Source organism: Salvia splendens, chromosome 1 (genome assembly GCF_004379255.2).
Source record: "Salvia splendens isolate huo1 chromosome 1, SspV2, whole genome shotgun sequence".
NCBI lineage: Eukaryota > Viridiplantae > Streptophyta > Magnoliopsida > Lamiales > Lamiaceae > Salvia > Salvia splendens.
Window position 1 is genome coordinate 20,747,610 of NC_056032.1, and position 23,118 is coordinate 20,770,727.

Genomic DNA, 23,118 nt, shown 5'->3' on the forward strand with positions numbered 1-23,118 from the left:
TTACTGAGTCAAAAAAACCATTACACAGTAATATATGTACATTATGTTTATCAGTTAAAACTACTCCCTAGCTGAGATGATATCTAAACCCTAGATGAATGACTGAAACTCGTGGACTTTGGCGACGGTTTTGTTACTTACTACAAACTACACCCTAGCCCTAAGGATTGCTAAACCCTTGGGGAATACATGAAACTTGCGCCGAACAATCAAACACGGCCAAACAAAAGAAAAACTGCTCAGCAAACATATACATTACAAATCATAAATCGTCCATTACTGAGTAAAAAAACTATTACACAGTAATATATGTACATTATGTTTATCAGTTAAAATTACTCCCTAGCCGAGATGATATCTAAACCCTAGATGAATGACTGAAACTCGTGGACTTTGGCGACGGTTTTGTTACTTACTACATACTACACCCTAGCCCCAAGGATTGCTAAACCCTTGGGGAATACATGAAACGTGCGCCGAACAATCAAATACGGCCAATCACAAAAAAAACGGCTCAGCAAACATATACATTACAGATCATAAATCATCCATTACTGAGTAAAAAAAACCATTACAGAGTAATATATGTACATTATGTTTATCAGTTAAAATTACTCCCTAGCTGATATGATATCTACACCCTAACCCCAAGGATTGCTAAACCCTTGGGGAATACATGAAAATTTTATAAACTACTCATCAAAATTGTATAACAGAACCAAACTCTGCCAATGTTAAACCACTCATCAAAATTGTATAACACAACCAAACAAAAGATACTGTAAGTTTCTGCAATTAGCGATTACTCCAACAAATAGGTATTTAAGTGAACAAATCAGATTCATGTTGAGTAAAGTAACAAATAAAATTACCTTCTTCCATTGTTGAAGAAAACGCAAATAATGAACCAGTGATCCAACAAGTTGCGATTTTTAACGAGGATAAAAAAATGAAAAAAAGTATAGAGAGAATGGATTCAGAAGCGCTTGTCTTCAACGAAGAATGTCTTCAGTGCAGAAAAAAAGATGAAAGATTAGAGAGATGAAATATTGTATCGTGTAATCTGTAGAGAAACTGTCGTAATATTTGATAGAGATATCATGGAACTTACCATAACCAACTGATTTGTGTATACCAACAACACCCTTTTCAGTTTTTTTTATTAATTTAATTAAATACAAGTGGCATTATTTTTTGCCATTAGATCTTCAAATTGTAGGGCTAATTATTGTTCAACCTTCTTCTTAAATCTCAGCCCCACCATTTTTTGATCTGATGGCCGAGATACATGCTCCTTTTATTATTAAAATTATTATTTTAATTCAAAAAATGACAGATTTGGTATGAGAAATTAAGTCAGTTTCCTTCCGTAATTTACGTTATGTATAGTTCTTAAATTCAAGGCTCCCATGATTTGATTTCCTTAATTAATTATCTTAATCTAAACTACATCTTTCTACAATTAAATTTTTATAGCATATTATAATTAAATAGCACGTAAATCGCTGAAATTGAAACCGTAACAAATATTAATTTTTGAGATATACTACATACTTTCTTTAATTTAGTAATCCATCTTCAAAATTCGTTTAGATAACATCTCAGCGAGGGAGTAGTTTTAACTGATAAACATCATGTACATATATTACTCTGTAATGGTTTCTTTTGACTCAGTAATGGAAGATTTATGATATGTAATGTATATGTTTGCTGAGCCGTTTTTTTTGTGATCGGCCGTGTTTGATTGTTCGTGCACGTTTCATGTATTCCCCAAGGGTTTAGCAATCCTTGGAGCTAAGGTGTAGTATGTAGTAAGTAACAAAACCGTCGCCAATGTCCATAGGTTTCAGTCATTCATCTAGGGTTTAGATATCATCTCAGCTAGGGAGTAGTTTTAATTGATAAACATTATGTACATATATTACTCTGTAATGGTTTTTTTTTACTCAGTAATGGACGGTTTATGATCTGTAATGTATATGTTTGTTGAGCCATTTTTTTTGTGTTTGGCCGTGTTTGATTGTTCGACGCACATTTCATGTATTCCCCAAGGGTTTAGCAATCCTTGGGGTTAGGGTGTAGTATGAGTAAGTAACAAAACCGTCGCCAATGTCCACGAGTTTCAGTCATTCATCTAGGGTTTAGATATCATCTCGGCTAGGGAGTAGTTTTAATTGATAAACATAATGTACATATATTACTTTGTAATATTTTTTTTTACTCAGTAATGGACGATTTAATTATTATTCACAAGCACTTAACTTACTGTATATTATTATTCCAGTTCTATTCATTAATCAGCACATTTTGTACATTATTCGGTTAATACCATCCATTATGTTTTTGAGAGTCTATGATCGCATAACTCTATATACAATATCTATTCAGTTTGTTGTACATTATTATTGAAATCCAGTTAACTTGTTCTACATTATTTTCTACCTATTTTACATTATTAGGAGTGACGTGTCATTATTCGGTAATTTACATCAGTTAGAGATTTTGCGTTGATGAAATCATACACTAATACCAAAATATGATTCTGTTTGCAAGAAGCACATTACATATTGTTCAAAACATACCAAGCCACAAGTCGGCCAGATTAAATGTGTTTAGAACCCAGGAGGCTAGGTATCCCAGAATTTCATTTATATTGAAATGCATGATAGTTCCGAAACCCAGTTCTCGAACGGCTTTCTTCTGCCGTGGAGTTAGGCTTTTTAACCAATTAAGGAACTCAGATGGGGTCCGTTGACAATAGAGATGGTCGACTTTCTTCCCCCTCGGTTTCCTTTGATCTGCCTCTTCATGAGCGGTACTCGTCTTGGCCCTTTGCTCAGCCAATCTCTCCCGGAATTTGTGCGCAATCGCAATTGGAATAACATCATCGACCGCTTCGTCAATGTCCAATCTATGCTGCTTCACTGTTGTCCAACATACGACATCAGAACATGATTATAATCGAAGGTATCAATATTGTATCGCATTTATATTAGATAATGCATAATACTTGATAAATAATGTACACAAGCAATCAAATAATGCACAACGGAATATTACATTCACCCATTTACAACCTCTCTATTAAACCAGCAAGACAGTGCTTACAATAATTCAAAAATGCACGCCACTACTCCAGGAATTCTAAATGCAAATGCAATAGATTGCTCACCTGCACGCCACTACTCCAGGAATTTTAAATGTACAATTGTAAACCAGTAAATAACTAAAAATTCAATAATAGACTGAACCCTAACAAAAATGAACTCGATTATATGATTAAAGAAAATATCGAACAAAATGAGTTTGAAGACCGTGATTTTTTTGGGAGAAATTATTGAATCGACGAGTAGGTGATGTGTAGGCGGTGAGAATCGGCGATTTACAATGGGTATTACCAAATAATTAACCATTTAAACCCTACCTTGTTGTGGCCTTCAATTGGATGGTTGCGCGCGAAGGGAGTGAGGTTTCGACTGTGAAACGGCGCTGGAGGTTGATTTAGGGTGAAAATCGGCGGTGTTGTTGATTTCTGGTGGCTAGTAGTTGCAGCTAGGGTTTGGAAATTAGGGTGAATTAGAGTAGACGAATTTCAGTCGTGGATTGAGGGGTGAGACGGTTGGAGTGAGAGAGAGAGTGAGTAGATGGAAGGTCTATTGAAAATTCCGCTTAATTCGCGCTCCTACCGTTTTGAAACGTCTATGATTCAATGTTGTTTTAGAATTATACCCATATAATGTACATATATGCCTAATAATGCAACACATATTCATTTATCAAAGTTTCATCTAGTCCGTCCATCCATCTAATCTAATGGTTGATTTTAAGTAGGAACTTAATACTAAGGGAGCAATAGGACCTTAATGCTCCCCTATATATATATATATATATATATATAAATATAGGGTTTTGATCTATGCAAAACTAGATTTATATATAGAAACGCAGAACAATATCATACGTATGGCACTTTTAGGTCATAGTTAGTTAATTTTTAGGTCTTGCTAAAAAAGCATGACCTAAAATGATCTGAGCATGACATTAAACCCAAATATTATAATATGACCTAAAATTGCTTAATTATGACCTTCCGTGTTTTTGGTTAATTATTGACCATTAGATCCTCTAATCATAGGGCCAAGATTTGGGCTACATTTCTGGATTTAAATGCATTTTTATTTTGATCATCTCCCTATATATATATAGTGGAGTGATCAATTGCTAACTCATCATTTAATTGCTAACTACAACTAATTTAAGACCATAGGATTTTAGAAATCTTGTGGTCTAAAATTTGCCACGTGTAACTTTCGTTTTTTTTAACTACCAAATTAGGGTTTTGGAAGAAAATGTCAATATATTGTTTCGAAAATATCAACACAATGATTTAAGAATGTTAAGACAATACTTTGAGAATGTTAACACATTGCTTATATTGACATTCTACATGTATTATATTGATATATTTTATATACTATGTAGACATTTATTGCTGTACCAAAAAATTGAAAATTTTCGAAATTTTTTTCATATTTTGACATCAGAACATATGCAAGTTAGATCTCATTAGAATCCCTATGAAATTATCTTTAATTTTATATTTGTTGTGCGAAAACATAATTTAAATCGAAAAAGTTATATGCGTTTTAAAGTTATGGGATATTTTTTAAAAGTTAGTTATAACTATTTGTTGTAAATTGACCTTAATACCCTTATTGACTTTTTTGTTGATCGTATTGACATTTCAGGGCTGGTGATCTAGGCCCTTGATTTGAATATCTAATGGCTATTATTTAATTGTAGCTAACAATTAAGTATTGAGTTAGCAAAATAACACTCCCCTATATATATATATATATATATATATATATATATATAGGGGTGTGTTAAGGTCCTTCGCAGCTTTTCAGTCTAATGTTACTTTTAATCACAGCCCTTGGATCCTTGAATTGGATGGTTGTGATGATCTGCATTATTTGACGAAATATTTGCATTGTTAGTCGGTGTGCATTATTCAACTGTACACTGTAATGGTGCATTATTAGTCGGTGTGCATTATTCAACTCAAAATCTGCATTATTAAATGACACGTGGCATCAATCTAACCGTCGGATGCCAAAATCGTGTGGCTGAGATTAAAAAGAACAATAGAACAAAAGATACAAAAAGGAAATAAATCCCATTATCCACAAATCCACTTTTAAAGACCGAACTAGAGACCAAATTATGGCCATCCATTTTCGTAATCTTGTGGTTAGGATTAATTTACATTTAATTTAATATTTTATTCAATAAAAACTTTTTAATTTTATTTTTTTTAAACTTTTAATTTTTTTTTAAATTTTTAATTTTTTTATTCAATAAAAACTTGTCGGAGTAAATAATGAACTATATTCACTAAATAATGAACTAAATGAAGTATGTTATGAAGTAATTTTTACATGTTATTGAAATACTCTAATGATACAACAAATTTTAGTGTTAAACGTTAAGCGGTAGTAATGAACTATATCCAATAAATAATGAACCAAAAGAACGTTAGTAATGAAGTAAATTTGACATTTTATTGAAATACAATGTTAATTGTGTTAAACGTCAAGCAGTAGTAATGAACTTATTACTTTATTCAGTCATGCTATTATTTCATTCCATTAGTTTATTACTTCATTCTATTAGTTTATTACTTCATTCAGTCATGTTATTATTTGTTGAATGTGTTATGACATAATTATCTTTCAGTTGAAGTAAATTCGGTATGTAATTAATGCGAAAAATTACTTCATAACATACGTTTATTTAGTTCATTATGTAGTGAATATAGTTCATTATTTACTCCAGCAAGTTTTTATTGAATAAAATAAAATAAAATAAAACAAAAAAAAAGAATAAATTTTTTTAAAAATTTAAAAAAATTTAAAAAAATTTAAAAAAAATAAATCAATTGTAAATTAATCCTAACCACATGATTAAGAAAAATGGATGGCCCAAATTTGGTCTCTAGTTCGGTCTTTAAGAAGGGTTCGACATTCATCACAACTCTAGGGATGTATTCATATCCTTTTTCTAATTATTGTTCAACCTTTTCCCTAAATCTCAGCCCCACAATTTAAAGATATAATGACTTATTTTTATGCCACATGAATTTAATAAATTAATAAAAAAATCGAAAAGGGCATTTAGGGGAGTAGTAAAAAATCAGCAGTTATTGCATTTCCATGATTCACGCCTTCTGCTGCATATTTACTCATGTTTTATTTCTTTTCCTTTATTAAATCACAATATGCTTATTTCTTTTTATGATTCATCGATTTTACTCCAATTCTAACTATTTTTCGCCATAAAATGTTGGAGAAATAGGAGTTCAATATTCTCGTCAGTTTTTTAGTAATGCATATGTCTCTTACAAGAAATAATGTACGCCTAATGTCTAATAAAGTATAGTCCGAATTTAAATAATGTACGTGTTTAAGGGAATAATGTTTAGGCTAAGTATAACTAAATAATATACGCCAAGTGGCCTTTAATGTACATTCTTAATACCTAATGATGTACTTGTGTATGTATTTAATGTTTGGCGAGAGTTGAATTCATACCATTTGGGTTTAGCAATCCATGTGGCTAGGTTGTAGTACCCACTCACAAATGAAACCATCACCAAAGGTAGGGAGTTTGAATCATTCCCCTTGGGTTTAGCAACCTATGGGCTAGAGTATAGTATCACCACATAAATTAAATTTTATTTTTTAATGTGTGTTTTATATTTGGTACAGTAAAAAATGTTCCAATAGTATCTAATAATGTACATTTGTAGCAGTGAATAATGTACAGATTAAAGAGAATAATTTCGAAAAGAACTTGAATTCATGCCCTTTGGGTTTAGCAATCCATAGGGCTAGGTTGTAGTAACTACTAACAAACGAAACCATCACCAAGGGCAGAGAGTTTGAATCATTCCCCTTGGGTTAGCAACCCATAAGGATATGGTATAAAACCACCACATGAATTAAATTTTGTTTTTTAATGTGTGTTTTAGATTTGGTACAGTAACTAATGTACCAATAGTATCTAATAATGTACATTCGTATCAGTGAATAATGTACCTATACTTTTTGTTTTTATTGTTTGTTTCTGATGTTCATAAACGGTATAATGATGTACGAAAACGGTATAGTAATGTACGTAAGAAGTAGTTTAACGTCATGCAACACGTTGAATCCACACCATTTGGGTTTAGTGATCCATGAGGCTAGGTTGTAGTACCCACACACAAAATGAAATCATCACCAAGGGTAGGGAGTTTGAATCATTTCCCTAGGGGTTTAGCACTCTATAGGGCTAGGGTATAGTACCACCACACGCATTAAATTTCGATTTTTATGTGTATTTAGGATTTCGTACAGTAAATAATGTAGGAAAATTGGCTTTAATGTACATGCATCATACTAAATGATGTACCCGTGTAAGGATTAAATGTTTGGTGGGATTTGAATCCATACCCTTTGGGGTTAACAATCCACATGGCTAGGTTGTAGTACCACATTTTCGATCACTGGACCGGCCAACTAGAAAGCTAGCGCACGATCCCCTCTGTGTACACTTGCTTGAATAGAGACTCGCTCCCTAGACAAATCCGAATTCGATTAAACTCATAACTTCTAGTAGGGACTCGCTCCCCGCTAGGCGATCAGATAGGCACATCCTCAAAACAAACTACGACATGACACAATATATTTCACATAAAAAATATACTTTGGGCATTGCCCTTATTTAAAAAGAAAGACCACCTCAAATGCTTAACTCCTCAATCTATTTTTGCTTCAACCACAAATGACGTGCAAAGTTCACCCTTTTTTTAAAAATAATATGATATGCTAAAATTAGACTTTGCAAAATAACTTAATTCAAAACGATGCTTGCATCCTACGTGCATGTGCTCAAATTATTCCTCGTTCTTTTACGGAGATGAACATACATATTCACGCACAATTAGTCCAACGCCTACTCAAGATTATTTAATTAGCCAAGCAGAAGTTACTAAACGCAAGCTAGCTACAAAGCAATTAAACAGGACCCTCCAAACCATTGATTTAATCTAAGAGGCCCAACTCATGAAATTTAAGTGGCTTAAAACATAAATGAAACTTAACAAAAGAAAAAGAAGGCCAAGCAATTAAAAAGGCTAAAGCTATACTCCCTGCCATACACGTATTTATTTAACTAAAGGCCCAAAACTAGTTAAAGCCCAAAACTTGTAAGAGAACTAAAATATACTCCCAGCCGCCACCACTGTATCTCTCTCTCAACTATCCCAAATTGGGAATATAGCAAAGTCCGTCTCTCTCCCTCGCCATTTTTCTCAAATCTTCACACTCTTTGACTCTCTAAAACTTACGCTCTCTCACTCTCCACCATTCTTCCACCCCTCACAAACAGAAACAACACAAAACGACACCCATCTCCCTCATTTCACGAATTTGGAGCCGTCTCACGCCCCTCTGTCGAAGACCAACCGCTGCCGCTGACTCTCCTTCGCACCGTTTCCGCTGCTCCAGCCGTCCCAGCTAGCCGGCGTGCGACTGGACCTCGCCGCCGCTGCCCCTGTCACGCTCGGCCTCCTTCGCCGCGGCCAATCTCCGTTCACGACAGGTGAGATCTCTCTTTCCATTTCCCCCAATCTAAATCTTCTATTAAGTTTTTCTAATATGTTTGATTCAAACATTTTTTGGGCAGACACTGAAATTTTAAGGATTAAGCTCGAAGGTAAATAGAAGTCTACTACAAGTATTAAAGATCAAATCTTTATCGAAACACATCATTCAACAGTTTCAAGAATATTTAAGGATGAACAAAATTCCCATGGATGTACTACTGTGGTGATATGCATTGGAATTTAGGAAAAGAAATATACCTTTGTTGCAAAGAGTTGCAGGAAAACAATTTGAAGGACTCTCGGCTCTCTCTTACACTGACTCAGTTCTTTCGCTATATTTTTTTCAAGGTTTCAGAAAGGTGGGAGACGTGTGGGGTTCGTTATATTTATATATGGTTAAGTTGTTACTGAATGTCTCCTAATTCTCAGGGGAAACATTAGAATGGAAGATTTGAGCAGATTTGTACGTATCCACGGTTGGTCTAATATTGGGTTCTCCAAAAGTAGTTTCACAGAAAAAAAAGAAAAATTGGGCTGGGTGCTTAAAAAAATACACCATAAACTCTTCAAAATAAATAAAAGATATTCAACTAAAAGTTTGACTGTCATCCAAAAACTAACTTAAAAGAAATAGGAAAAGTCGGGGCGTCACAGGAATACATGAAACGTGCGCCGAACAATCAAACAGGCCAAACACAAGGAAAATGGCTCAGCAAACATATACATTACAGATCATAAATCATCCATTACTGAGTAAAAAAAACCATTACAGAGTAATATATGTACATTATATGTATCAGTTAAAATTACACCCTAGCCGAGATGATATCTATACCCTAGATGAATGACTGAAACTCGTGGACTTTGGCGATGGTTTTGTTACTTACTACATACTACACCCTAGCCCCAAGGATTGCTAAACCCTTGGGGAATAAATGAAACTAGCGCCGAACAATCAAACACGGCCAAACATAAGAAAAATGGCTCAGCCAACATATACATTACAGACCATAAATCGTCCATTACTGAGTCAAAAAAACCATTACACAGTAATATATGTACATTATGTTTATCAGTTAAAACTACTCCCTAGCTGAGATGATATCTAAACCCTAGATGAATGACTGAAACTCGTGGACTTTGGCGATGGTTTTGTTACTTACTACATACTACACCCTAGCCCCAAGGATTGCTAAACCCTTGGGGAATAAATGAAACTAGCGCCGAACAATCAAACACGGCCAAACATAAGAAAAATGGCTCAACCAACATATACATTACAGACAATAAATCGTCCATTACTGAGTCAAAAAAACATTACACAGTAATATATGTACATTATGTTTATCAGTTAAAACTACTCCCTAGCTGAGATGATATCTAAACCCTAGATGAATGACTGAAACTCGTGGACTTTGGCGACGGTTTTGTTACTTACTACATACTACACCCTAGCCCTAAGGATTGTTAAACCCTTGGGGAATACATGAAACGTGCGCCGAACAATCAAACAGGCCAAACACAAGAAAAATGGCTCAGCAAACATATACATTACAGATCATAAATCATCCATTACTGAGTAAAAAAAACCATTACAGAGTAATATATGTACATTATATTTATCAGTTAAAATTACTCCCTAGCCGAGATGATATCTATACCCTAGATGAATGACTTAAACTCGTGGACTTTGGCGACGGTTTTGTTACTTACTGCATACTACACCCTAGCCCCAAGGATTGCTAAACCCTTGGGGAATACATGAAACTTGCGCCGAACAATCAAACACGGCCAAACAAAAGAAAAACTGCTCAGCAAACATATACATTACAAATCATAAATCGTCCATTACTGAGTAAAAAAACTTTTACACAGTAATATATGTACATTATGTTTATCAGTTAAAATTACTCCCTAGCCGAGATGATATCTAAACCCTAGATGAATGACTGAAACTCGTGGACTTTGGCGACGGTTTTGTTACTTACTACATACTACACCCTAGCCCCAAGGATTGCTAAACCCTTGGGGAATACATGAAACGTGCGCCGAACAATCAAATACGGCCAATCACAAAAAAAATGGCTCAGCAAACATATACATTACAGATCATAAATCATCCATTACTGAGTAAAAAAAACCATTACAGAGTAATATATGTACATTATGTTTATCAGTTAAAATTACTCCCTAGCTGATATGATATCTACACCCTAACCCCAAGGATTGCTAAACCCTTGGGGAATACATGAAAATTGTATAAACTACTCATCAAAATTGTATAACAGAACCAAACTCTGCCAATGTTAAACCATTCATCAAAATTGTATAACACAACCAAACAAAAGATACTGTAAGTTTCTGCAATTAGCGATTACTCCAACAAATAGGTATTTAAGTGAACCAAACCCTAGCCGAGATGATATCTATACCCTAGATGAATGACTTAAACTCGTGGACTTTGGCGACGGTTTTGTTACTTACTGCATACTACACCCTAGCCCCAAGGATTGCTAAACCCTTGGGGAATACATGAAACTTGCGCCGAACAATCAAACACGGCCAAACAAAAGAAAAACTGCTCAGCAAACATATACATTACAAATCATAAATCGCCCATTACTGAGTAAAAAAACTATTACACAGTAATATATGTACATTATGTTTATCAGTTAAAATTACTCCCTAGCCGAGATGATATCTAAACCCTAGATGAATGACTGAAACTCGTGGACTTTGGCGACGGTTTTGTTACTTACTACATACTACACCCTAGCCCCAAGGATTGCTAAACCCTTGGGGAATACATGAAACGTGCGCCGAACAATCAAATACGGCCAATCACAAAAAAAACGGCTCAGCAAACATATACATTACAGATCATAAATCATCCATTACTGAGTAAAAAAAACCATTACAGAGTAATATATGTACATTATGTTTATCAGTTAAAATTACTCCCTAGCTGATATGATATCTACACCCTAACCCCAAGGATTGCTAAACCCTTGGGGAATACATGAAAATTGTATAAACTACTCATCAAAATTGTATAACAGAACCAAACTCTGCCAATGTTAAACCACTCATCAAAATTGTATAACACAACCAAACAAAAGATACTGTAAGTTTCTGCAATTAGCGATTACTCCAACAAATAGGTATTTAAGTGAACAAATCAGATTCATGTTGAGTAAAGTAACAAATAAAATTACCTTCTTCCATTGTTGAAGAAAACGCAAATAATGAACCAGTGATCCAACAAGTTGCGATTTTTAACGAGGATAAAAAAATGAAAAAAAGTATAGAGAGAATGGATTCAGAAGCGCTTGTCTTCAACGAAGAATGTCTTCAGCGCAGAAAAAAAGATGAAAGATTAGAGAGAGGAAATATTGTATCGTGTAATCTGTAGAGAAACTGTCGTAATATTTGATAGAGATATCATGGAACTTACCATAACCAACTGATTTGTGTATACCAACAACACCCTTTTCAGTTTTTTTTATTAATTTAATTAAATACAAGTGGCATTATTTTTTGCCATTAGATCTTCAAATTGTAGGGCTAATTATTGTTCAACCTACTTCTTAAATCTCAGCCCCACCATTTTTTGATCTGATGGCCGAGATACATGCTCCTTTTATTATTAAAATTATTATTTTAATTCAAAAAATGACAGATTTGGTACAAGAAATTAAGTCAGTTTCCTTCTGTAATTTACGTTATGTATAGTTCTTAAATTCAAGGCTCCCATGATTGATTTCCTTAATTAATTATCTTAATCTAAACTACATCTTTCTACAATTAAATTTTTATAGCATATTATAGTTAAATAAAACGTAAATCGCTGAAATTGAAACCGTAACAAATATTAATTTTTGAGATATACTACATACTTTCTTTAATTTAGCAATCCATCATCAAAATTCGTTTAGATATCATCTCAGCGAGGGAGTAGTTTTAACTGATAAACATCATGTACATATATTACTCTGTAATGGTTTCTTTTGACTCAGTAATGGAAGATTTATGATATGTAATGTATATGTTTGCTGAGCCGTTTTTTTTGTGATTGGCCGTGTTTGATTGTTCGTGCACGTTTCATGTATTCCCCAAGGGTTTAGCAATCCTTGGAGCTAAGGTGTAGTATGTAGTAAGTAACAAAACCGTCGCCAATGTCCATAAGTTTCAGTCATTCATCTAGGGTTTAGATATCATCTCAGCTAGGGAGTAGTTTTAATTGATAAACATTATGTACATATATATTACTCTGTAATGGTTTTTTTTTTTACTCAGTAATGGACGGTTTATGATCTGTAATGTATATGTTTGTTGAGCCATTTTTTTTGTGTTTGGCCGTGTTTGATTGTTCGGCGCACATTTCATGTATTCCCCAAGGGTTTAGCAATCCTTGGGGTTAGGGTGTAGTATGAGTAAGTAACAAAACCGTCGCCAATGTCCACGAGTTTCAGTCATTCATCTAGGGTTTAGATATCATCTCGGCTAGGGAGTAGTTTTAATTGATAAACATAATGTACATATATTACTTTGTAATATTTTTTTTACTCAGTAATGGACGATTTAATTATTATTCACAAGCACTTAACTTACTGTATATTATTATTCCAGTTCTATTCATTAATCAGCACATTTTGTACATTATTCGGTTAATACCATCCATTATGTTTTTGAGAGTCTATGATCGCATAACTCTATATACAATATCTATTCAGTTTGTTGTACTTTATTATTGAAATCCAGTTAACTTGTTCTACATTATTTTCTACCTATTTTACATTATTAGGAGTGACGTGTCATTATTCGGTAATTTACATCAGTTAGAGATTTTGCGTTGATGAAATCATACACTAATACCAAAATATGATTCTGTTTGCAAGAAGCACATTACATATTGTTCAAAACATACCAAGCCACAAGTCGGCCAGATTAAATGTGTTTAGAACCCAGGAGGCTAGGTATCCCAGAATTTCGTTTATATTGAAATGCATGATAGTTCCGAAACCCAGTTCTCGAACGGCTTTCTTCTGCCGTGGAGTTAGGCTTTTTAACCAATTAAGGAACTCAGATGGGGTCCGTTGACAATAGAGATGGTCGACTTTCTTCCCCCTCGGTTTCCTTTGATCTGCCTCTTCATGAGCGGTACTCGTCTCGGCCCTTTGCTCAGCCAATCTCTCCCGGAATTTGTGCGCAATCGCAATTGGAATAACATCATCGACCGCTTCGTCAATGTCCAATCTATGTTGCTTCACTGTTGTCCAACATACGACATCAGAACATGATTATAATCGAAGGTATCAATATTGTATCGCATTTATATTAGATAATGCATAATACTTGATAAATAATGTACACAAACAATCAAATAATGCACAACGGAATATTACATTCACCCATTTACAACCTCTCTATTAAACCAGCAAGACAGTGCTTACAATAATTCAAAAATGCACGCCACTACTCCAGGAATTCTAAATGCAAATGCAATAGATTGCTCACATGCACGCCACTACTCCAGGAATTTTAAATGTACAATTGTAAACCAGTAAATAACTAAAAATTCAATAATAGATAGAACCCTAACAAAAATGAACTCGATTATATGATTAAAGAAAATATCGAACAAAATGAGTTTGAAGATCGTGATTTTTTTGGGAGAAATTATTGAATCGACGAGTAGGTGATGTGTAGGCGGTGAGAATCGGCGATTTACAGTGGGTATTACCAAATAATTAACCATTTAAACCCTACCTTGTTGTGGCCTTCAATTGGATGGTTGCGCGCGAAGGGAGTGAGGTTTCGACTGTGAAACGGCGCTGGAGGTTGATTTAGGGCGAAAATCGGCGGTGTTGTTGATTTCTGGTGGCTAGTAGTTGCGGCTAGGGTTTGGAAATTAGGGTGAATTAGAGTGGACGAATTTCATTCGTGGATTGAGGGGTGAGACGGTTGGAGTGAGAGAGAGAGTGAGTAGATGGAAGGTCTATTGAAAAATCCGCTTAATTCGCGCTCCTACCGTTTTGAAACGTCTATGATTCAATGTTGTTTTAGAATTATACCCATATAATGTACATATATGCCTAATAATGCAACACATATTCATTTATCAAAGTTTCATCTAGTCCGTCCATCCATCTAATCTAATGGTTGATTTTAAGTAGGAACTTAATACTAAGGGAGCAATAGAACCTTAATGCTCCCCTATATATATATATATATATATATATATATATATAGGGTTTTGATCTATGCAAAACTAGATTTAAATATAGAAACGCAGAACAATATCATACGTATGTCACTTTTAGGTCATAGTTAGTTAATTTTTAGGTCTTGCTAACAAAGCATGACCTAAAATGATCTGAGCATGACATTAAACCCAAATATTATAATATGACCTAAAATTGCTTAATTATGACCTTCCGTGTTTTTGGTTAATTATTGACCATTAGATCATCTAATCATAGGGCCAAGATTTGGGCTGCATTTCTGGATTTAAATGCATTTTTATTTTGATCATCTCCCTATATATATATAGTGGAGTGATCAATTGCTAACTCATCATTTAATTGCTAACTACAACTAATTTAAGACCATAGGATTTTAGAAATCTTGTGGTCTAAAATTTGCCACGTGTAACTTTCGTTTTTATTAACTACCAAATTAGGGTTTTGGATTAAAATGTCAATATATTGTTTCAAAAATATCAACACAATCAATGATTTAAGAATGTTAAGACAATACTTTGAGAATGTTAACACATTGCTTATATTGACATTCTACATGTATTATATTGATATATTTTATATACTATGTTGACATTTCTTGCTGTACCAAAAATTGAAAATTTTTGAAATTTTTTTCATATTTTGACATCAGAACATATGCAAGTTAGGTCTCATTAGAATCCCTATGAAATTATCTTTAATTTTATATTTGTTGTGCGAAAACATAATTTAAATCGAAAAAGTTATATGCGTTTTAAAGTTATGGGATATTTTTTAAAAGTTAGTTATAACTATTTGTTGTAAATTGACCTTAATACCCTTATTGACTTTTTTGTTGATCGTATTGACATTTCAAGGCTGGTGATCTAGGCCCTTGATTTGAATATCTAATGGCTATTATTTAATTGTAGCTAACAATTAAGTATTGAGTTAGCAAAATAACACTCCCCTATATATATATATATATAGGGGTGTGTTAAGGTCCTTCGCAGCTTTTCAGTCTAATGTTCTTTTTAATCACAGCCCTTGGATCCTTGAATTGGATGGTTGTGATGATTGCATTATTTGACGAAATATTTGCATTGTTAGTCGGTGTGCATTATTCAACTGTACACTATAATGGTGCATTATTAGTCGGTGTGCATTATTCAACTCAAAATCTGCATTATTAAATGACACGTGGCATCAATCTAACCGTCGGATGCCAAAATTGTGTGGCTAAGATTAAAAAGAACAATAGAACAAAAGATACAAAAAGGAAATAAATCCCATTATCCACAAATCCACTTTTAAAGACCGAACTAGAGACCAAATTAGGGCCATCCATTTTCGTAATCTTGTGGTTAGGATTAATTTACATTTAATTTAATATTTTATTCAATAAAAACTTTTTAATTTTATTTTTTTAATTTTTTTTAAACTTTTAATTTTTTTTTTAATTTTTAATTTTTTTATTCAATAAAAACTTGTCGGAGTAAATAATGAACTATATTCACTAAATAATGAACTAAATGAAGTATGTTATGAAGTAATTTTTACATGTTATTGAAATACTCTAATGATACAACAAATTTTAGTGTTAAACGTTAAGCGGTAGTAATGAACTATATCCAATAAATAATGAACCAAAAGAACGTTAGTAATGAAGTAAATTTGACATTTTATTGAAATACAATGTTAATTGTGTTAAACGTCAAGCAGTAGTAATGAACTTATTACTTTATTCAGTCATGCTATTATTTCATTCCATTAGTTTATTACTTCATTCTATTAGTTTATTACTTCATTCAGTCATGTTATTATTTGTTGAATGTGTTATGACATAATTATCTTTCAGTTGAAGTAAATTCGGTATGTAATTAATGCGAAAAATTACTTCATAACATACGTTTATTTAGTTCATTATGTAGTGAATATAGTTCATTATTTACTCCAGCAAGTTTTTATTGAATAAAATAAAATAAAATAAAACAAAAAAAAAGAATAAATTTTTTTAAAAATTTAAAAAAATTAAAAAAAATTTAAAAAAAATAAATCAATTGTAAATTAATCCTAACCACATGATTAAGAAAAATGGATGGCCCAAATTTGGTCTCTAGTTCGGTCTTTAAGAAGGGTTCGACATTCATCACAACTCTAGGGATGTATTCATATCCTTTTTCTAATTATTGTTCAACCTTTTCCCTAAATCTCAGCCCCACAATTTAAAGATATAATGACTTATTTTTATGCCACATGAATTTAATAAATTAATAAAAAAATCGAAAAGGGCATTTAGGGGAGTAGTAAAAAATCAGCAGTTATTGCATTTCCATGATTCACGCCTTCTGCTGCATATTTACTCATGTTTTATTTCTTTTCCTTTATTAAATCACAATATGCTTATTTCTTTTTATGATTCATCGATTTTACTCCAATTCTAACTATTTTTCGCCATAAAATGTTGGAGAAATAGGAGTTCAATATTCTCGTCAGTTTTTTAGTAATGCATATGTCTCTTACAAGAAATAATGTACGCCTAATGTCTAATAATGTATAGTCCGAATTTAAATAATGTACGTGTTTAAGGGAATAATGTTTAGGCTAAGTATAACTAAATAATATACGCCAAGTGGCCTTTAATGTACATTCTTAATACCTAATGATGTACTTGTGTATGTATTTAATGTTTGTCGAGAGTTGAATTCATACCATTTGGGTTTAGCAATCCATGTGGCTAGGTTGTAGTACCCACTCACAAATGAAACCATCACCAAAGGCAGGGAGTTTGAATCATTCCCCTTGGGTTTAGCAACCTATGGGCTAGAGTATAGTATCACCACATAAATTAAATTTTATTTTTTAATGTGTGTTTTATATTTGGTACAGTAAAAAATGTTCCAATAGTATCTAATAATGTACATTTGTAGCAGTGAATAATGTACAGATTAAAGAGAATAATTTCGAAAAGAACTTGAATTCATGCCCTTTGGGTTTAGCAATCCATAGGGCTAGGTTGTAGTAACTACTAACAAACGAAACCATCACCAAGGGCAGAGAGTTTGAATCATTCCCCTTGGGTTAGCAACCCATAAGGATATGGTATAAAACCACCACATGAATTAAATTTTGTTTTTTAATGTGTGTTTTAGATTTGGTACAGTAACTAATGTACCAATAGTATCTAATAATGTACATTCGTATCAGTGAATAATGTACCTATACTTTTTGTTTTTATTGTTTGTTTCTGATGTTCATAAACGGTATAATGATGTACGAAAACGGTATAATAATGTACGTAAGAAGTAGTTTAACGTCATGCAACACGTTGAATCCACACCATTTCGGTTTAGTGATCCATGAGGCTAGGTTGTAGTACCCACACACAAAATGAAATCATCACCAAGGGTAGGGAGTTTGAATCATTTCCCTAGGGGTTTAGCACTCTATAGGGCTAGGCTATAGTACCACCACACGCATTAAATTTCGATTTTTATGTGTATTTAGGATTTCATACAGTAAATAATGTAGGAAAATTGGCTTTAATGTACATGCATCATACTAAATGATTTACCCGTGTAAGGATTAAATGTTTGGTGGGATTTGAATCCATACCCTTTGGGTTTAACAATCCACATGGCTAGGTTGTAGTACCAATTCAACAAATGAAACCATCACCATGGGTAGGGAGTTAGAATCATTTCCCTAGGGTTTAGCAATCCATGGGGCTAGGGTATAGTACCATAACATGCATAAAATTTCGCTTTCTAATGTGTGTTTTGGATTTTATACAGGAAATAATGTACGGATATATTCTTATAATGTATATGCTTTACAGTGAATAATGTACGAAAGTAGAAATTTAATGTATATTTTTTTCCGTCAATTTGGTTACAGTCATTTTGGTTATGTACATATTTATGGTTTCAATGTACAGTACATTAGTAGCAAATAATGTAACAATTAACACGAATAATGTAACCTAATAAGTGTAAGAATACCACATAGGCTACTACACAAAATAATAAATAATTGAATCCTACAAGAACGGCTCTAACTTATTTCCCTTAGTGAACGTTGTACTACTGGATTGGTACTACACCCTAGCCCGTGCACTATTAAACCCTTGGGGAATGGATATAACTTATGCCCCTCAAAATACAAATTATAGTGTACATTAAAATACAATTTTCGCACATTATAATCTACAACACGATAATAAATGTAGCACATCTTTGAACATCTTTAAAGCTCGTCGTTGCGTTAATGCAATGACCATATCATCGTCAAAGTCATCCTCGAATCGATTCTTGCACTCGTTGCACCTATTCAGAAACACGTACAATGTTGTATCAGTTAACGTACATTTATGGCTAAATAATGTAACAAAACATGATGTACAAATCTAGCTGCATGATGTAACAGAACATGATGCATAAAATTAGCATCAAATGATGTACTAATCTATTTAAATGATGTAACATTAAATGATGTTTTAAAGTCATGTACAAGTATGCATATTTAATGTAGCATTGTTTCCTACTGAAATAATGTACAAATACAACCACTAAATGTAGCTTTTTAACCAAAATACTGCACAGAAACAATGTACAGATAATGTACATTTATCAAATTAACAGATTTGGTTTACAATAATGTACATTTATCAAAAAATAATGCATTAATCAATGATGTACAGATAAGCTACCATGATGTAGCACGAAAAAATACATATAATCTGAAGCTATTCATATACTAAACTGCCTACATAATGTAACATAAACAAAGATTCTTAAATCATGTAAAAATAGGAGCTTATAATGTAGCACAGGATCATACAGTAACGATGTTAAATAAGCAGTATACAAAAATCGAACAATAAGGAACACAATTTGCAGATTTACGGAAAAATTGAACACTGGTTTGTGAAAAATCACCATAAGGTCATACAACTAATTCCTCAACATAATTAACCAATACGCAAATCTAAATCAGCATTTAAACCAAATTTGCCAATAATGAACAGAAAGCTAACAATAATGAACACAATTTGCAGATTTACGGAAAAATCAAACATTGGTTTGTGAAATAGTGACATTGTTTAGGAAAAAAATCAGAAAATCTCTTACCAAAAATCGGGACTTTTGAAACCTAGGTTGTTCACGATGGAAGATCCACCGTCGACCGCTGACAACTACGAATCGTCAACTTTAGGATGTTTTGACAGTGAAAATCGACTCTGATAATGTACGTAATGAACAATGTATAGCAATAATGAACAGACCAACCTCAATAACGAATAGAACGACCACAAATTTTCAAAAAATAGACCTTTTTAAAACATTATCGGTCGAAAAAATACCAGAATGTATAAAACGCAGGTCGATTGTTTGTCTTTTGTAGAAAACGTCGGTCAATTGTTTGCTCGGTCTCGCAAAAAACACCGCAGACTAATATGATATGCAGAGAGGACGAACTAATCTAGATTTCACTTCCACTTTAGGGCGATAACGATGGAGCAATTGGTTTTTCTCAGCAAATTTGGGGCAACTAGGGTTTTGGTAGAGAGAAGAATTGGGGGAGACGTTTGTGATGAATGAGAGATAGTGGAATTGGAATACCAATTGTTGTTCAAAAAATCACGCTTAATTAGGATTTGCAGTTTAGAAACGGAAGATATTATGACAATTTTTACATTTCTACCCCTTTAATGTACCAATTCCACCTAATAATGTAAAACGGACCATCACATCTCCTACAAATCTAATCCATCCAACATTATAATCTAATGGTCAATATTAAGTTGATAGTTAACACTATAGAGGCAATAGTACCCTAATGCTCCCTTATATATATATATATATATATATATATAGGGTCTTGTTAGGTTGAGATTTTTTAGCTTAATTGAGAATTGAGATGCATTTTCAGCCACTCATTTTGAAATGTCAACTACAAGTAGATTATATCAACTAAGGGTATTATCGTCATTTCATTTCAATAGCCAGAATATCAAATGTCAACAACTCGTATTAAAATGTCAACAACTAAAAAAATTTTATTTTTTTATTTTTTTTAAAATTTTTTAAAAAAAATTTTTAATTTTTTTTAATTTTTTTAATTTTCACGCGATGTCAACTACGATGTGTAGCCTGCACATCAAATGTCAATAGCCTGCACATCAAATGTCAACAGCTTATAGTTGACATTATATGTGTATAGGTGATATGAATCATATATGTAGTTGACATTATATATGTGCAGTTGACATGAATTGTATATGTAGTTGACATTATATGTGTGTAGTTGACATGAATTGTATATGTAGTTGACAAAAAAAATAAAAATAAAAAAAATAAAAAAATGAAAAAAAAATTTAATTTTTTTTTAAAAAATAAAAAAAATATTTATTAAATAAAATGTATGATGAAATTACCATTCTGCCCTTTCACAATTAATTAATGTAAAAATATTTTCCATGTGGTAAATTCTGGACCACTCATTTAATAAAAATGAGTGGCTAATAATGCATCTCAATTCTCAATTAGGCTAAAAAATCTCAATTGATCACAACCCTATATATATATATATATATATATATATTTTTACAAACTTATCATTTTCCAATGACCCTTAATATCAAAATTTCCATTTAGAAATACATTGGTTGTAGTCGAAGTAAATAAGAGAACGTTGGTTGTGTGTCGAGGCAACATTTACTATAGAAGAAAAGAGATATTGATATTATGTAATTGTTAGATTTAGAAGGAAGCCAGAAAGAGCCTTTGGAAGACACACATCTTGCAAAAAGGAGAGTAGAGTGAGGGAGTCATGTACTTGTCTTCACCTCCCAGTATTGGCATGGGAACTCCTCTCTTAACGGGGCTCACATACCCTTCTTTGTACGTCAAGATGAGCGAAGACGGCTTTCGACAAGCAAAAGAATCTGAAGGTGACCTAAAGATGAGCGAAGATGTCATCGGAGGGCAACTGATAGTGATGGACCCTATTTTCGTTGTCACCGATTGGGACCATTCTTATGTCCATCTGCACTAACCCGAACACGGTGTCTCTGACCGTGTTGACATCCATAGTCCTCTCAATGAGGACTTGTCTTCCAGCGGAGGTTGTGGACCATTGGTCGGTAGGGATCGATACAGAGTGGCGATTTCACTTGACGACGAGGGCGTCCAATGGGAAACTCTGTTGGTGGCGAAGAGTAGCGTGTTTGTATCGAAGATGAGGGAGAGGGCTTGAACCCATGTAAAGTAACGAGTCTTGCCCTTGAGCCTATTGCCAATGATGTGTGCATTGATGTGTAGGTTTTGGTTGGAGAGAATGGCGAAGTCATTTCCCTTTGATCCGTGAAAGTAGAACATCATGTCGTCCCCTCCCACAAAGCGCGGGTCATAGCATATTGAACCCTTCACGTTGCAGTTAGGCTTCTACCCTTAAGTAAAACCATGCACTCATCAATTGCCATTTTACTAGGATTTTTAATTACTACTTCCATCCGTTCCATAGTAGTAGAGTAATTTCATTTTCTACACTCATTTTTGAAAAATGATACTCCCTCCGTCCCAGCTCAAGTGATTGATTTCTTTTTGGCCGTTGTTTTGCAAAGATGACAATAAATAGTTAAAATGGAGAGAAAGTGAAGTAAGACAGAAAATAATATTAAAGAGAGTCATATCTACATTATTCTCTTACTTAATTTACTTTCTCTCCACTTTAACTATTTATTATCATTTCCCTAAAGAGATGGGATAGATGGAGCATTGATTAACCTGTCTACAATCCTCTTGGCCTCGCTTACCCACAGCTTAGAGAAATCCCCAACACTTGAGGAATTTACCAAATCTTTGCGTTCGGGTGTCATCCCCTCACAGAAATTGTTATAAATTTCTGCCTCCACCATATGATTATTCGGGAAGGTGAAAGCTGCTCCTTAAGACTCTAAGTGTATCTCTAGCTCACGTGCAGATTAAACAGATAAGGGTTGACGCATTTGATCAAGATGAAACAATCAATGGATCAAATAGGCTACTAACTAGTCGTTGGGTGTGCAAAGTGAGAGACTTAGGGCTTTCAAGACCTTAAGCCACAATACTATAAACTCGTAAAGGGGAGTAAGGGTCAAATCCTTCAGAGACGGAGACGCGTCGAGTTGTGTTTGGGACATTTGGGAAAAATTGGCTGCTGCCACACTTCACAGTGGGTTAAGTTTAAAACTATGGAACTAAACTG

At 33.4% G+C, this 23,118-nt stretch overlaps 2 long non-coding RNA genes and 1 pseudogene across 2 annotated transcripts; all 3 read right to left on the reverse strand.

Annotated features, from left to right (window-relative positions):
- Positions 1 to 2,500: 2,500 nt before the first annotated feature.
- LOC121803627 lies at positions 2,501 to 7,622 on the reverse strand. Its single transcript, XR_006051087.1, has 2 exons — positions 7,497 to 7,622; positions 2,501 to 2,924 (listed from the first exon to the last, which is right to left on the reverse strand). It is a non-coding gene; the product is annotated as an uncharacterized LOC121803627 (long non-coding RNA).
- Positions 7,623 to 8,060: 438 nt separating this feature from the next.
- On the reverse strand, positions 8,061 to 9,344 carry LOC121803619. The gene is made up of 2 exons (XR_006051086.1): positions 8,909 to 9,344; positions 8,061 to 8,733 (listed from the first exon to the last, which is right to left on the reverse strand). It is a non-coding gene; the product is annotated as an uncharacterized LOC121803619 (long non-coding RNA).
- A 12,288-nt stretch (positions 9,345 to 21,632) lies between these two features.
- Positions 21,633 to 22,789, reverse strand: LOC121746895 (annotated as a pseudogene).
- Between the last annotated feature and the right edge of the window lie 329 nt (positions 22,790 to 23,118).